The 15,504-nt window shown below is 38.3% G+C and overlaps 1 pseudogene; it reads right to left on the bottom strand.

Moving 5' to 3' along the window:
* Window positions 1-291: 291 nt before the first annotated feature.
* Window positions 292-411, bottom strand: LOC123394571 (annotated as a pseudogene).
* Between the last annotated feature and the right edge of the window lie 15,093 nt (window positions 412-15,504).

Here is a 15,504-nt window from a genome sequence, read left to right as displayed (position 1 = left end):
ATTCATTTGAGACAGAGAAAGAGAGATCATAAGCAGGGTGAGAGGCAGAGGGAGAGAAGTAAATTCTCCACTGAGCTGGGAGCAGATGTGGGGGCTCCATGGGGTAATCAATCCCAGGACCCAGAGATTATGACCTGAGCCAGAGGGAGAGGCTTAATCATCTGAGCTACCCAGGCACCCCTGTAATACAAAAACTTATTGAGACAAAAAGTTAGAGAAACTTGAATGAATTTAAACAATGTCTTCATCATGCCATTTTAGGGGGAAAAATCTGGCTCAATTACTGGAACTATTTGACTAAATTTTGCAAATTCTACATAAAGACTACTTTATTGGAATAAGTTTCCAATTAGCAGTAACGGTGCTCCAGATGAAACCTCATTGACTCCAACACTGCCACTGCGTGAAGTTCAACCAGACAATCTGACTAACGGACGGGTTTCTACATGCAGACCTTGAGGAAAGAGCAGGAATAAAGTGAGGATGGGTCAACAATTCTCACTTCCAACACAAGCCCATAGTCTTGCTGAAGAGATGTCAGAAGACCTAAGACTAAGAACTAACTTTTGCCACATCAAGTGTTGAGGTCACCACATCACTCTGCTGCTCAAAAGCCTCCTCATAGGGCCCCTGGGTGGCTCGGTGTGTTAAGCCTCTGCCTTCTACTCAGGTCCTGATCTCAGGGTCCTGGGATCGAACCCCACATTGGGCTCTCTGCTCAGTGGGAAGCCTGCTCCCCCCCCCCCCCCGCCTGCTGCTCTGCTTACTTGTGATCTCTCTCTCTCTCTCTCTGTCAAATAAATAAATAAAATCTTAAAAAAAAAAAAAAAAAGCCTCCTTGCATGTCTTTTGAAGTGAGCCCACATCCAAGGACCTCGCTCTTGGCACTCTTTCAGAATTCAGTCCCCCACCTACTTCTGGTAAGCTCAATTATATTGTCCCCGAGAATAAATGCGCTTGTCTCCTAGCCTTGTTGAAAGCTCTCTGCTATCATTTCAATCTTCTCAAGCCTTTCAAGCCTTTTCTGATATAGGCTCCAAACCTTGGGGACCAATCTTAAATACAGACCAGCCCCTGTTGCCTGTACGCATTTAGCTTTCTGCCATATGACGTCTTTTGTACGTTATTTAATTAGTCAGGGTTCCATATCTTTTCCCTTTATATAGATAACACACTCTGAAAGAAGCTAATTCTCTTAGTATCCTTCCACAATGTGGACTATTGCCCACCCAGAAAGGTACTGCTCTGTTTATTTTAAGCACTCAATAATAAGTACCTAGCAAGTGAATGACTCACATCTGTGACACTGTAATAGATATGTTTTGCAGTCAGTTTGTGTCTTTTAAGTAAAATTCGTGGTTTCACAAATGTTCCCCGAACTGACACAGGTTACATTAAGACGTGACATGAATGTTGCTGTGACTAATGCCAAAAGGGGAAATTGGGAAAATCTACAGAGAAAATAGATACCTTAACTATTTCAATTAATGGAATAGCTCCTGACCTCAGATGCCTTCCGATAGTGTGCAGTGATCTAGTCAAGCCGTATATGGTGATAGCTTGTTGTGGAGACACAGCCTTCAAATGCTCTATCCTGGCAGATAGCCTCTGCAGGAAGCACTGGTTATTAAGTGTAAAACAATAGGTCACTGCTTAAGAAATGTAATACATTTTCCATTTGAGAAAATTCTGTATAACCATTTAAACTCACATGATACAAGAATATTCATTGACATGGAAAAATGTTCACTATAATGCAAACTTCAAGGACAGGTTATAAATGAGCATATACACTAATATTCTATTTAAATACATACACACACATATATATCCATAGTCATAGCAGAGAAAAGACGTTCGATTGGAATAGACCATATGTTAATGGTGGTTATCTCTAAGTGAAAAACAAAGTTGTTTGTGCTTTTCTGAGTTATTTAGATGTTTTGCATTAGCTATCCATTTATTTTTCTTAATAAGGAGAGATGTTAACTTTTTACACTACCACTGTTTATGTCAATTTCTTTTTCATCTGCCCTCTTTCTAACTTGACTGTCCTCTTCACCACCCATATATAAAACTAAGCAAGTTCTTCTGTTAGGTTTATGGGCAATCTGCGTAACTAGAAGATAGGTTCACACTGGAATGAACGAACTCCTTAAACAACTGTTAACGTCAAGATTAGGTAAACTGTTAATCAGTTTGAGAGTAAATCTGAGATCCCTGTTCATCTTTTTGGGTTTTGTGATGTGTAATACTCACCACAGTTCTTCCAGAAGCCTGACTCATGAGTTACTCATAGAGATAGGTAGGCATAGCATACAGCCTTTCAGGCCAATCTGACATAATCCCTACTCATGCCCACTTACCATTTCCATGTGCACATAAAAAGACATGGCCTCCGTTCAGGTGTAGAAAACCCTGTTGTAAACACAGTAAAAAAAAAAAATTATATATATATATATATATATATATATATACACACACATACATATATATGTGTGTATATATATACACACACATATACATACATACATATATACACAATATATATATATATACACACTACAGACAGACAGACATATACACACCATGGGGCCACATGCCACTTTTCAGGTTTGCTAGTAAAGCAGGTTACCTAAATATGGTATATATTGGCTCCAAAATCCAAAGAAATTCATCAAACATTGTGCCTCATTCTTTTTTTTTTTTTTTTATTTATTAGAGAGAGAGAGGGAGAGCACAGCCTGAGTTGGGGCAGGGTATCACAGAGAGAGAGAAGGGGAAGAAGGTTCCCTGCTGAGCAAGGAGCCCAAAATAGAGTGGGGGGTTCCATCCCATGACCCGGAGATCATGACCTGAGCAAAAAGCAGTTGCTTAACCAACTGAGGCACTCAGGTGCCCTATGCCTCATTCTTAGAAATAGGGAGCTCAAGGTGAAGAACTTGATCTTCATTCTATTATCAAACTCCCCTCAGGAATTTCACTGGGATGGCAAGCCCCTATATTTCTCAGAATATATCTTATCCTCTGTCACGGGACCCCTGCCTCTTCCTGCTCTCCAGGTCCTGTCTGCACATTGTCATCACTGTAGGTATTAATATGATGTCATATAGATGTTGATGGCCAAGATTGGGAGTCAGCACACTGCAGTCCGTGGACCAAATCCAGCCTGCGGTTTGCTTTTGTAAATAAGTTCTGTTGGAACCTAACCACATTCATCCATTTACATATTGTCTATGACTGCTTTTGTATTACATGACTGTTTTTTGTATTGTGTATGACTGCTTTTTGTATTACAGAAACCATATGGACCCAGGATGTTCATATCCGACTCTCTACAGGAAAATTTTGGCAACCCCTGGTCAAGATCTTAACAGGTTATATGTTATGATCCATAATTGGAGAATTTGCATGACCTTAGACTTGTGCTGCTTATCCTCCAGGTGATGGCAGACCTGTTTGTCTGAACAGAGCAAATACCTTCACCAGATCGGTAGCTGCATACTGAATGCCAGGAGATGTACTAATTTGCTTTGGTAAGGAGATCATCTCTGGAATGTCAGCCAAGTTGAAATCACCACCTTGTTAACTTTACCACAGTTCACCATCATTCTCCATTCTAGTGGGGAAAGTAATAGAAATGATGGGGGTGGGGAAGGGAATATGACAGCAATCCCCAGTTCCATCTTCCTGGTCTTTGATACTGGCACGGATTCCTGCAGTTCCACTTGAAGAGCAGCTGTGTTTCATGTTTAGACTTCTGTTAGAGAAAGAGAACATCAATGGCATCTCCTTGGTCTTTTCTTCTACAGTAATGATTACTCCACAGGTAAGGGAGTCACTATGAAGATTCTACAACTCGCTAAGGTTACGTATTCCCATAATACTTTCAAGAACTGGAGTGCTACCCACAGGATGAGCTGGGGCCCCTCCACGCCTACCACAAGGTGAGCGGGATCAGAAGCTTGTATATCATCTATTCCCATAAGCCTTCCCTCTGGCAGGTAGGAATGGCGTTCCACCAGGCTGTAGATACCATCAGAATACCATTTCTATTAGTCTCTATTTCTAATAGAAATAGAAATAGATATATTTCTATTAGTCTCTAAAAAGTTTGGGTATTTCTCATTCTCCAGGGCACAGTTACTAGGGGAGTGGCTGCAGGGACAGCCAGAAGGTAGGTTCATAGCCATATTTGGTAATACTGGAGCATCTTTCCTGAGGAACCCAGCTTCCTCTTCAATCAGGAAGCTCTATGGTGACAACTAAGTCCTATCTGTAACCATGACTACTTAACATGGTGGCCTGATTCAGGTCTTTGCTTGCTAAACTTCTAGATGGGGAGGATGGGATATATCTTAGTGGCATGCCCACTGCATGTACTCCTGGGAGCCCCACAAGAAACCATAGCCAGAGTTATCTGTGAATTAGTCCATTCCCTGAGATCGTTCATAATGTTTGGACTGCTGCCTATTACCATAACAACTCCTGCTTTGCTCTTGGCAATGAATTACTACCACCTGAGATCCATCTAGGATTCCTCCCAGCCCCACAGAAATCAGAAAGCCCACTTTAGGGCTGCCGACTCTTGTCAGCAGCACTCAGAGCCACTGGAATGATTAGTAAATTGTCTTTGAGAGATTCTGAGCCCCTCTGGAGACATATTTGATAGATCAAATTCAGCATTTCTGTGTCTTCAGTCCCTTCATCTATGTTATGCCAAGGAGCCCCTAACTGTCATCATCTAGCATGAGCCAGCATTTGGGCAACCTAAGTTTGGCTTAGGATCATGCCCATGCTAATATATTTTATACAGAATGACTGCTGGGTAGATCCATATTGATCAAATTGGCCTGTTCCAAATTCATATTTTGCCCTCCTTGATCAAATATCATCAGAATTCATTCCCACAAATGTTGTGCTATTTTATAGAATTTGCTAATTCCTCTTACTCCTTTGATTATAGCTGCTGAACTCCTTCCACTCTGATTTTGCGATCTACTCTTAGGGACCATGTGGAGTTATCAGTGAAAGTGGTTATCAGTAGAAAACACTGCAGGGCTGGACAATGGAAAATGAGCTAATGAGGCTGGAAAGTGTGTTTGTTGACAGCGGGGTGGGGGGGGTAGTTCAGAAGGATTTCAGAACTGGGGACTCTCCAAGCCTCCTACATACTCATAGATTTCTCTGTTTCAGTCATGGGGATCCTACTTTTTTCTCATCTGTGCCATAACTTGAACATAAAATAAGTGGGAAAAAGTAAGTGAGACAGCATTTTCAAAAGTCTGATTTGATTTTCAGGAATCTCATTCTAGAGCTGCAAGCAGGAAGCGATCATTTTATCATGGTCACATGAATACTTCGAGATTCATCCTATTCCTTAAAGACTATAAATATTTGAGCATGCCCATCCCTTGCATGAGATTATCTAATGTCTTTTAAAATAGAGCCCTGACATTTCCCTCTCCCTGGGGTCTAGGGCAGCCACCTTTCCCCAGAACTACATGGCTCTGGACACGCAGTTGCAGACAATACAAGTGCTAACTTGGTTGATTTATTTCACCGCTGAGTATTATGGGCTGCTATTTTCTATCTTGAAATTTGAATGGAAATCTAACTGCCTTCTATCCAATTTGTAACTGGAAAGCAATCCCAATACCACCTCATATCCTTCAGGATCTGCTGCTTGCAACACATTCTCCGAGACTGACAAAGTTAGAGTTCTTCTGTTGTAAGCAATAGATACTAGCTCTGACCAACGTAAGCACTAAGAAGGAATGTCTTGGAAGACCAACAGATGACTCCCAATACTGAAGGATAGGCTTAACTACCAGAAACCAAACGTCCCAATTCACAGTGGCAGCCACTTATAGACCTTCTTTCCAGATGCTGCCACCTATTGAGGTGACAATAATTTCATCCCATCCATGTGTCTCTACTCAGGATCCAGATTTTTGTAGTGGGAAAGGGGCCATTCTAGAAAGAAGGTATGCTGATCAGTGATAAATAAATACATACATAAATACTGCTATAATCATCTTGCAAAATATGCTACAAGGATATGAAATATGCATAAAGCACTTAGCAGACTTCTTGGAATGAGCTAACCATCCTTATTATTTCTATCATTATCCCCAAATCTGACTCCTTCCTTCCTCTCTGTGGGAATGACTGCAAGCTACTTTGGGGAACTACTTTTCCCCATATGTATCTCTAAGTCGGTCTACTCAGTATTCACTGATCACTGCATAAACATTCGTGCTTTTTATTTTTGCTCATGATGAGCCCCAGTTGGAATATTTTCCTTCATTCATTAAATTTCTCTGGATCCCACTTGCCCCGTATTTTTCAGAAACCCTATCACATACATTTACTGCCCATATCACCCATTAGCTACTAAAGTATACATACTCTAAAGTATGTATTTTCTTAATCTTTTGTTTATGTACATCATCCTAACTAGACTGCAAGTTGCATTAGGCCAGAGGTCATTGTAATATGTTTTTGTGTCCCCAAACCTAAACCTTGTTTCTACATAGAGAAGTTGCTCAAAAAAGTTGGTTTTAAGAAAGTTTATTACTGTGAAAAGATTGCTAATTGATTTCTGACACTGATCTCTCCTTCTCCCTTAGAAAAATAAATCAGTAAATGGGCTTGGGGGAAAACTAAGTGCTCCAACTTTGCATCTCAGTGCCTCTAGTATGTTCTAGACTTTAAGATATAAGTGGAAGGTTAGGGCTTTCTGATGCCTGGCAACTGGATGTAATGCCTGGAGCTCCAGCAGCCATCTTGGAAAATGAAGTGATCCTAAGAACGGAATCCAGGTGTCGCAGAGCGTAAAGATGGAAAGATACTGTGTCTTTAATAATTTCTTAGAGGCATATACCAGTCCTGGGCTGCCTACTTCTTAATGGTCTTACATAAAAGAAAAAATAAAATTTTATCTTTTTTAAGTCACCTTTTTTGAAAGGTGTAGTCAGTGGGGGATGCTCTGTTACAAGTAGCTGAAAACACGTTCTAAATTATACAGCTACTATTAGAAAATATAGATCAACTTTTAAAAAATTCTTATCACTTATTATTTAGTACTAAGTAATTATACTTAATTAAAAGCTCTTATGATCTCTTGACTTGTACAGTAGGCTGAAGAACAACCCCTTAAAGATATTCAAGTTCTAATCCCTAGAATCTATAAATACTATCTTACATGGCAAAAGACTTGTGCTTGACATATGTGATTAAAGTTCCTGAGATGGAAAGATTATATTAGATTATCTGAGTGGGTCCTAAATGTGATCACAAATGTCCTTATAAGACGGGGGCAGAATGGGCTTTGACATACAGAAGAAGAAGAAATGGTGATGTGATGACACAGACAAAGATTGGAGTGGTATGGCTACAAGCCAGTGAACGCAGACAGCTACCAGAAGCTGGAGGAGGCAAGGACAGGCTCTATCCTGGAGCCTCCATAGGAGCAAAGCCCAGGCAACACCTTGACTTCAGCTCAGTGATACTGACTTTGGGCTTGACTTCCAGAACTGTGAAAAAATAGATTGTCACTTTATGCCACTATATTTGTGGTCATTTGTTCCAGCAGCCATAAGAAATTAATACAACTTGAATTTCCTTTCTACTCCTCTTCTAAGAAGGAACAATACTTTCTTCTACACGTTACCTGTTACCTTTTCAACTCCCATCTCCCAGCATCTCATGCCGGATGCAACATAGATGCCCAAAATATAGTTGATAAATGTGTAAGTTCATGCATTTTCCCTTGGCCTACCTAAGATGCAATATTCCACGAACAATATACACATGGTTAATTGTCAACTGCATGACACATAATAACCATCATACTGGAGGAATGCACAAAATAAATTTAAGGGACAGACTTGTTTGGCAAGAATCAAGGATCCAGGAAGTTTATCACTGAAAAGAATAGGACATTGTGGGCAGATTGGAGTAGGGCAAGGACTTTGGGTTTCTTCCTTACAGGCAAGGGAGGGCCAGTGAAAATGGTGGGTAGGAGAGTGACACGAATCTGACCTTTGAGGAAGATGGGGCTGCTTAGGTGGCAGCGGGGACAGCTGCCGGTAGAAAGAACCTGTGGGGGGATACCGGAAGAGGGTATGAAGCAAGAAACGACTGAACCAGGGCGGAGCCAGTGGAAATCATGTTTGAGAGAATTTGCAAAATAAAAATGAAGAGGACATTGATTTGGGACAGTGAAGGCCAGTGACTTATTCCTAGCTATGGCTATCTAGCTGTACTTCCTACCTCTATTGCCTGAGAGAATTAGTTAACACCTCCAGACTGTCTTCAGAAGATTAAAAAAGAAAAGATACTGTCTATGGATGAAAAAAATTATGTAAGAATTGCTCCTTCACTTTTCTTCCTCTCACTTTCATTGCTTCCTCTATTTTTTAAATTTATTATTATTATTATTTATTTTTATCTCAGATATCTCCAAAACCCTCCTGAAAGGATGCCATAACAAAACCCCACTGGGAGAGGGCTCCAAAATACGAGGAAGTCGATGTGCTAATGAAACTTCTAACAGATACACGGAGTGTCACCCATTATAAACTGTGTTGTATTATTTTCAGTGTCACATTGACAGCCACATCAAATTAAGTAGTTTGCAAGAACAGCTTAAATATATGAATATTTCTCAAGAGAAGAAGGTGGTAAGGGACAATAAAAGGAGGAGGGGGAGGAGGAAAGGGGAAAGAAAAGAGAGGGAGAGAAACAAGAAAAGAGTAGTAATGTATAGAGCTCCAGCTGCAGCAGAGGCTACGTATGTGTTATGTCATTTAACCCTTGCAAAACCCTACCTTGGATGATTCTTACGTCTTTTTTTCCACCATCATAGTCCTAACAACAGAAACAATATGAAGACACTGAGACGAAACAGGAAGTAAAGTACACAAATCATCCCAAATTTTTGCACTCAGAACTACCGTGGTTTGTAATAGGTGAACTTCTCTCTCTCTCTCTATCTCTGTATGTCTACAGATTAAAAGGTGGATGGACTGGCTAGTCGGAAACAATTTTTTTTTTAACATGTAAACATGTGATACTTGAAGTTTCTACCTTACAAATTATCTGATTTTTCTACCTGGAAATTTCCCCTACCCCCATTTTATTTTATTTTATTTTATTAATTTTCTAAGTGTAATACAGTGTTATCAACTACAGTCACCTCGTTACACATTGGATCCTCAGTCTTTATTCTTCTTATTGCTGAGAGTATCTTTTTTCCAACCTCTCCCTCTTTCCCTCATTTTTAAGACCTAAATGCTATCACTGATGAGGATATTTTTTAGCATCTATTTTTTCATTATTTCCTAGAACATTGTATGTCCTTTTTATCATTGGCTTAGATTCTTCCTTTATTTCTTAGGAATTTCCCTTCTTGGGGTGCCTGGGTGGCTCAGTCAGTTAAGCATCTGACTTGATTTTGGCTGGGGTCGTGATCTTGGGGTCATGGGATCAGGCCCCGCACTAGGCTTCACTCTCAGTGCGGTCTGCTTGAGATTCTCTCCATCTCTCCATGAATAAAATATTTTTTAAAAGAAATGAAAAGAAATTTCCCTTCTCGCATCCCCATCTCCGGGATTTCAGTGCTTTCTCCTACTTCCCATCTTGTCTTCAACATGACTTGGGCAACAGGTGGCAGAAGCAAATGCAAGGGAAATCCAAGACTCACAGTAAATAAACATCGGGCACACAAGAAAAAGCATGATTAATGATGACAGTGGAAACAACCAATACAAAAAGACATACCTGGGAGACTCCAGGTACTTAAATTCTCAAACACAGACTATAAAATAACTCCGATTATCATGTTCAAAGAAATGAAAGACAGATTTTTAAATACCAGCAGGAAACAGAGGACTACTTTCTGAAGAAACGTGTTTTGTTGGCATTAATCATCTTTTATTGCAATTCAATGAGGACATCAAACTGTTTAGTAAACAATGTCAAATGCCGAAATCTGGAATGCTGAGCAAAGGTATAAGGTCTGTGCTGAGTGTGAAAGAATAGGTTGAGAATTACAGTGGTGAGAGGAACTGTCACAAAGTCGTATAATCAGGCTGACAACAGACTCGCAGTTGAGAAAATTGATGCTCTCTTATGAGGCCTGTGGGTGTGTGAATAGGCCCAACATGAACAGGAGGACAGCTTTGAAACATGTATCAAAAGCTTGAAAACATACTCTTTGGCTAAAAATCTCCCTTCTGGAAGTTTATTATAAAGAACCAATTAAGAATGCATGGAAAGAGGGACACCTGAGTGGCACAGTTGGTTAAGCATCCAACCCTGCTCAGGTCCTGATGTAAGGGTCATGAGATCGAGCCCCAAGTGGGGCTCTGCACTGAGTGCAGAACCTGCTTAGGATCTCTCCCTCTGTCTCTCCCTGCCTGCTCATGCTCTGTCGCTAAAAAAAAGAAGAAAGAAGAATGCACGGAAAAATTTAATTATGATATTAGAAGCAATACAGATGTCCAAAAATAGGGGATTATTAAATAAGTTATGCACATCCAAGGGAAAGAAGGAGACTGGACACTTAGAACAGATTAAATGAAGGTTAAATGAAAGTCACTTTGCAATGTACCAAAGCTGAGTCCTGTCACTTCCCTGCTGAGACTGATTTGCTTTTATTTATTTATTTTTAATTCCTTTTGAAAAATCTGGTACAACTTTTATTTGATGCAGCCTTAGGCTACTTACTTTATTTAACCTTTTGGGGCCTCAGCTTTCTTATTTAAGAGAGAATAGTCAAATCTACATTGCAACATTATTGTAAGAAATAAATAGGATTAAATAGACAAAGTGTTTAATTAGTGTTTGCTATGTATTGGATTCAATAAGGGGTAGCTACTTCTAATTCATTAAAAAAGAAATGTGAAAAACAGTAACACCATATCACAAGAAGTTGGATATTTGAGGAGAAATCCTCCACCTTAAGTCAATCATTTTATCTTTTTTGTTTCATTTTTAGGAATTTTTCACATTGCAATTATGGTGGACATATACTTACTTTTTAGACATTATTTTTAAAACTTTTCAACTTGGAAGTAATAATAAAGTTGTATAATAGTACAAGGAACATTCACATACTCTTCACCCAGATTATCTGTAATCCTTATGCTTCATTTGCTTGAATTTGCTGTCATTCCTGTGTGTATATAAGGGTGTATACGTGAATGAAATACACACACGTACATACACACACATATAGATACATAGATACACAAATATATTGCATTAGTCCACAAGGGCTGCCAGAACAAAGTACACAGACTGGGGGACTGAAACAGCAAAAATTATTTTCTCACAACTCAGAAGGCCAGCAGTCTATAATCGAGGTGCCAGCAGGTTTGGATTCTCCCGAGGCCTCCCTCCTTGGCGGGAGGATGACCATCATTTCCCTGCATCTTCCCATGATCCTTCCTCTGTACATGTGTGTGTTCTAATCTGCTTCTCTTAGAAGACCAGTCATGTTGGATTAGGGCCTACCAGTGACCTCATTTTAACTGAATTACCTCTTTAAAGACCCTACCTTCAATATAGTCATAGTCTGAGGTATTGGGAGTTAGGACTTCAACATACGAATTGTGGGGGAGACACAGTTCAGCCCATAACACACACACACACACAAACACAGATCTAAAGCTATATAGATACACATACATAATACATATATGTATGTGTATGTATATTCATATCATGTATATATACATAGTTTCCTATTGATATGCATAGACACATATGTATCTATGTATATACACATTGATAAATATAAATGATATTTTTTCTGAACCATTTGAGGTAAGTCACACACATACCACATATATCACCTTCACCCTAAATATTTCTTTCTACCTTTAAATATGTCTATTTCCTAAGAATGGGGATAGTCTCTCATACAACCACAGAGTGTTATCGACTTTTTATATTCACTCTATTGTAATACTTCCACCTGATCCACCTTTCATACTATGATTTTGCCAGTTGATCTGACGATATCCTTTATAACATTTCCTCCTGCTGGAGTACAGTGCGGTATCAAGTATTGCATTTACTTGCATGTCTCTCCATCTGCTTTTTATGTGGAAGATTTCCACAGCCTTACCTTGTGTTTTATGACATTCATAGTTTCATAAATACACTTCAGGATTTTCTTTAAATGAAATACTTTACCATTCTTGTTAGGTTGATCTTTCCTTACAATTAGATTGAATTACATTGAGATTAAACATTTGTGGGTGGCATACTGCTTGGGTCGTGTTCCTCACAGGGCACATCCTTATGTCCCTCAGATCTGATGTTAACTTTTGTGTATGTGATGTCAATTTTGCTCCTCAGGTCAAGATGTTGCCTGACTTCTCCACTGCATAATTACTGTTTAGCAGGCAGTTACTCTTCCATCTTGTTGTTTTCACTTAGCATTATAGAAGATTGAAAAGAGCTGCGCCTGGGTGGCTCAGTCATTAAGCATCGTTAAGCATTTGCCTTCGGCTCAAGTCATGATCCCCAGGTCCTGGAAGCCCGCAGCTGGCTCCCTGCTCAGTGGGAAGTCTGCTTCTCCCACTCCCCTGCTTGTATTCCCTCTCTCGCTGTGTCTCTGTCAAATAAATAAAATTTTAAAATTTTTTTTAAAAAATTGAAAAGAAAGATAAAACATCGAAGATTGGCAGAGACTCTACTTTCTCTTCAACATCCATTCTCCAAAATTTTTAGCTGGTTATAATCATGTGACTTGAAACTGATTATAATCACATGACTAAGTCCTGCCCAGCAATGTGGGAACAAAAGTAACATGTGATTTCCAGGCATATGATTTAGAGGGAAAGAATATTTCTGTTACACTTTTCTATTTCCCTCTTCCCATTGGCTGGGATTTAATCATGATAGGTAAGGCTAGATTAGTCATCTTGGACCGTGCAATGGAAGCCGCATGTGTAGAACAGTAGAGCAACAAGTTAGAAGGAGCCTAGCATCCTGGGAATTTCATGGAGGAGAGCCACCATACCAGTTGACACTTCTACAAAGAGAGAGAAGTAAACTTCCTCCGCATTTGTGATATATTTGGGGGTTTTCTAACAGCTTCAGTACCTGTAATTTAACTAACATAGCTGTTTCCCCTCATTGCCACAGTTTTTATAATTGTTAATTGCTTCATAATATTCCATTGTAATATATATAATATATACATTATATAATATTGCTTCATATTTCATCAAGTGATATGTTACTAAATTAACAACTGTTCTCAATATATTAAGTACTTATTGCATATGTTTTTCCACTATTATATATATAACTATATTCTACTATATTATATATATAGCATTATATATAATCTAGCATTACATATAATCTTGCATTATATTTACTATATATATATTATTAGCTATATATATAGTGCACTATATATAAAATATATAGCAGTATATATAATCCAGCATTATATAATGCTATATATAATCTAGCATTATATATAATATAGCATTATATATGTGTTATAATTCAGAGTTTAGTGTATATAACTTTTTCATTTTTGTGGATTATTTCCTTAAGATAAATTCCTAAATATGTGATTAGGCTTGAATTAGAAAAGAGATCATGGCTCTAAGTAGGTTCTGTTCAAATGCTTTCCAAAAAGAAATTCTGTGGTTGGATTCTGATGTGCAGTACTGAACAACTTTGCTTCTAGATAATTAACTGAATGTGATGCTAAGTGATATGCTTTAGCAATTAATATAGAACTTAAAAAAAATCAAAATGTGAATTAAAGTTAATTATAATTGATATGTTAGAAGATACTTATTTACATATTTTTCAATGTCAATAGTGGTGCCATCTTAATAAAATATGTAAAAATTTATAAAATGTGGACATATGTAGAACTACCATACAATCTAGCAATTCTACTTCTAGGTATTTATCCAAAAAAAAGTGAAAACACTAATTTGAAAAGATATATGCATTACTATGCTATCACAGCATCATTTACAATAGCCAAGATATGAAAGCAACCTAAATGTCCATCCATGAGGAATGGATAAAGCAGATGTGACACTTATATATAATGAAATATTACTCAGCCATAAAAAAAAGGATGAATTCTTGCCATTTAAGACAACACAGACAGACCTAGATGGTATTATGCTAAATGAAGTAAGTCAGACAGAAAAAGAGAAGTACCATGACTTCACTTTTGTGTGGAATCTAAAAAACAAACAGAAACTGACTCATAAATACAGAAAACAAAGTGATGGAAGAGGAAAGGGTGTTGGGTGGTGGACGAAACAGGTGAAAGGGATTAAAAAATACTAATTTATAGTTATAATAAGACACAGGGTTATAATGTACACCATAGGGAATATAGTCAGTAATACTGCAACCACTTTAAATGGTGACAGATGATAGTTAGACTTATTGCAGTGACCATTTCATAATGTATATAAATACTGAATGACTGTTATACACCTATAACTAGTAAAATATTGCATGCCAATTATTCTTAAATAAAAAATGATAAAATACAAAACCACTATGATGTGGGCATGTAACTAGAGGATATAATTCATCACTTCATGACTAAGTTATTGCTTTTTCAATTCTCCATTTGATTACATCAAGGAAAGACTCCATTTGGTACTGGCATGTTTTTAACACTAATTTTCTTTTTAAATTCTTCATTTTCAACAAAAAGAGAGCCAGGCCTTAGGCCCACAACTTTGGTTGGGCAACAGAATCTAGGGGGAAGAGAATAGTTATATCTGCGATTACTTCTTAATTATGACAAGGGGCTGATTTCCTATTCATTGTCACGATGTTAACATTTCTTTTTTCAACTTAAAGTTTAAAAAGGTCAATTTAAAGAGAATATTTAGTATATACCATACCTGGAGGCAAAATAGAAAATTAAAATCAAGGACTGAAACTTGAAAAATAGTGATTTAAGGAAAGAGACTGAGCCCAGGAATTTACTGCAAACTCTTTTTTGATCTCCAGCAGAGTATATTTCTTTTTCTTTTTTTTTTTCAAAGATTTTATTTATTATTTATTTGACAGACAGCGACATCAATAGGCAGAGAGGCAGGAAGAGAGAGGAAGGGAAGCAGGCTCGCTGCCGAGCAGAGAGCCCGATGTGGGGCTCGATGTAGGGCTCGATGTAGGGCTCGATCCCAGGACCCTGGGATCATGACCTGAGTCGAAGGCAGAGGCTTTAACCCACTGAGCCACCCAGGTGCCTCAAGTGTATTTGTTTTTAATGAGGATAGTCTTTAGGCTTTTTCCATGGTTTGAAAATAGTGTCAAAAACATTACCCATTGGCTCTACTTGTAACTCTACCACTCTTTGAAGTGAAGCGGAGACAATATGGAGTATTTAGTAATTTTTTTGAAATTTCCATCTATAGTTGGCAAAGAGAAGTCTTCATCACCTATTATCTACCAGTGTAGTAGGCACTTTACATACGTTGTCCCAGT

The sequence above is a fragment of the Mustela putorius genome, unplaced genomic scaffold, assembly GCF_011764305.1.
Source record: "Mustela putorius furo isolate JIRA1106 unplaced genomic scaffold, ASM1176430v1.1 tig00003834_pilon_pilon_pilon, whole genome shotgun sequence".
NCBI lineage: Eukaryota > Metazoa > Chordata > Mammalia > Carnivora > Mustelidae > Mustela > Mustela putorius.
This window is presented reverse-complemented; position numbering and strand designations above follow the sequence as displayed.